We start from the raw sequence: 3,078 nt of genomic DNA on the forward strand, positions 1-3,078 counted from the left end.
CCTCTAGGGGAGGGGGAGGGGGAGGGCGGAAGCGGCGGGGCAGGGCAGACTGAAGCCACCTCCTGTCAAGCCGCATGCGCAGAGGTCTAAGGACAGCGCCACCCGGCGCCATGTTAGCTCCTGGCAAGAACTGTCACCCCCAGTAGCTGGGCACAGCTCAGTCATAGAGCCCGAGGGGGTGGGCTGTGCCTGCTGGCCCTGTGCCCCTGGCTCCGGGGGTGGGGTGACCAGATGTCCCGATTTTATAGGGATGCTCCTGATATTTGGGGCTTTTTTATATATGGGCTCCTATTACCCCCCTCCCAATTTTTCAAACTTGCTGTCTGGTCATCGTATCCAGGGGGGCTATTGGGAAAGGACAGGTCCTAGGGAACAGACCCTGCCCTGAGCACCACCGTCATCCCTGAGAGTTGAAAAATCACAAGTCAGGCCTCACAAATGCTGAGATTGGCTGAAAAATTGTGGTTTTGAGGGTTTTTAAATAATAGATTTTGGATGATTTTGCTTTGCACTTTACTATACCTTTTTTTGGCAGGGAACGTACCTCCTTGTCCATCTACAACATGCCCACCATGCTATGGTTGTTATAGGAAAATAAAGAAATGATTAGAAAACACAGGCCCCGATCCTGCAAGAAACTCTGTGTTAGGCATAGGGGTTCCATCTGCACAGTGATCAGTACAGAAGCAGAGCCATAGCGTTGTCTAGTGATTAGAGCCTAATGATTATGGGACTGGGTGGCGGGGGGGGGTCAGGATACTTAGTTTTTGCTCCTGACTCTGCTACTGTTTCATACAGGTGATCCTGGGTAAGTCACATCACTGCTCCGTGCCTCAGTTTCTCCATCTGTAAATTTGGGGAAATAATATCCACCTCACAGTGGGGTTGTGTGAGGCAGACTCAGCCCTTGGAGAGCCTGAGTTGAAAGGCGCTATGAGAAAGGAAACACATCATTTAATAAAAGGGTTAAACATTTTGGCCCAGAGTCACAAAGGTATTTAGGTTTCTAATATCCATTGAAAGCAATCGAAGTTACGACCCTAAATACCTTTGTGGACCCAAGCCTTTAGAACCAGGGGCAGCACTATGTATTTTGCCAACCCAAGCACGGCAGTCGGGCGGCTTTCGGTGGCGCGCCTGCGGGAGGTCCGCTGGTAATGCGGATTCGGCAGCATGCCTGCGGGAAGTCCGCCGGTCCCACACCTTTGGCGTACCCACCCCCAAAACCATGGAACCGGTGGACCTCCCTCAGGCGCGCCGCTGAAGGCAGCCTGACTGCCACCCTCAGGGCAACCGGCAGGCTGCCCCCCTGCAGCTTGCCGCCCCAGGCATGTGCTGGTGCCTGGAGCTGCCCGTTTGGAACTCATGCCAAAAGGGAACATTTCACACAACAAACTAAGGCTGTGATCCACCAAGCTGCTCCACGTGGATGGGCGTCTGCGACCGCACAGAACCTGCCTGATGGATTTCAATGGGGCTCCATGTAAGTGCTGGGCTTCACCCCCAGGAAGCAGGTTGCAGCATCACGGTCTAAAGAAATAAGGCCAAGGTCCTCAAAGGTACGTAGGCTCCTAACTTCTGAGTTGGGCCTAAATGAACAAGATCCTGGTGCAGGTGAATCATTTCCTTTTGCTGCTGCCTTCCAGGTCCTTAATGGTGCAGAGACTATGTAGCCTGATTTTTGGGAGCTAGCAGAAAGTGAAAAGCACCAGCCAGGCAGATATATAAGGCCTGGTCACAAACCGAGAGCTGCTGAGCACCCGTAACTGGGCTAGGCAGCCCCTATGCACAGAAAGGTGTTCAGTCAAGTGCTGTCGCCACCACTCAGTACTGAGCAGCATCCTGCTTTGGAGAGGTAACTGTACCTGTAGCAGGTGAGTAACTTAATTCCCACTGCAGCTAAGTCCCACCCCGTTGCCTGTCCTCATTGGTGGTGCCAGCAGCTAGCTCCGTCTGCGCCACCTCTGGTAGCGTGAGATTCCTTCAGTGAGACTGAAGTAAGGAGACACTTCTCAGTTTCTTCTGCCCTGGGCACAGAACAGAGGGTGAGGGAGAAGGAGCCCACCCTGCTGCGCTCAGCATTATCAGCAAGGTAGGGAAGGGGGTTGGGAGGGGTGATGGAAAGGCCCCAGGGCTGAGTGAATAGCCACCCCATTCTGCTGAGCCCTTCCAATGCAGGTTTCGGAAATCTCTGCTGCTGGAGCTCAGTCAGTGTTGGGTCAAATATATGAAGCCATCTAAATCACTCTGCAGAGAGGTATGTTTCCATGGCAGTGGACATGTCCTGAAGAGGACCCTACAAAGCTGCTGAGAATAGCGAAATTAGCAAGGAGGCACGTTCCCCTGTGAGAGAGAGCGATCTCGATGTTTCCAAGGCAATATCAAGATGCCATGCTGCATCGAGTCAGCTCATCTCCTGGCAGTTGCCTCGGCACAGTAGAAGGCATGACCCAGGCAAATTTAACAATCCGGTGTGGGGTGAGGAGCGGGAGAGAGTGCTATCTAGTGATTAGAGCAGAGGACTCAGAATCAGAGCTCAGGGTTTCTGTTCTCAGCTGAACCACCAATTTGCCAGTCACTCTTGGGCAACTCTTAGCTTCGTCTCTCAGTTTCCCCACTGGTGAAATGGAAGTAAGAATGTCTGACTCTAACGAGTGTTCTGAGGCTCCATTTATTGGCTCTAAAATGCTCTGAGAGCCTCAGGTGAAAGGCACACTAGATGTACATGTAATATAGTGTTCAGTGAACTAGGCAGAGGCCAGAGTAACAGGACACAGCGTGGCATGCATCCTGCCATGGTATGCCCAGAGGACAAGACACCCCATTTCTAACACAGTGTGCAGGCTAATGGTACCTTGATGGAAAGATCACATGACTTGATGCAGCTCAGTGGCAGAGCACAGAGCGACAGGCTGGCAGGTCCCTATCCCGGCCAAGTACAGGCGAGAAATCAAACATCAAGTGTTCCGAGGCAGTTGATGCTGATAGGAGCAAACAAATGGAAGAGAAGGGACATGTGCCTTTGAAATCAGCATCTGGCACCCCCTAAGCGAGCGATTCTCAACCCACGGCCTGTGC

Source organism: Gopherus flavomarginatus, chromosome 24 (assembly GCF_025201925.1).
Source record: "Gopherus flavomarginatus isolate rGopFla2 chromosome 24, rGopFla2.mat.asm, whole genome shotgun sequence".
NCBI classification, from domain to species: Eukaryota; Metazoa; Chordata; order Testudines; family Testudinidae; genus Gopherus; species Gopherus flavomarginatus.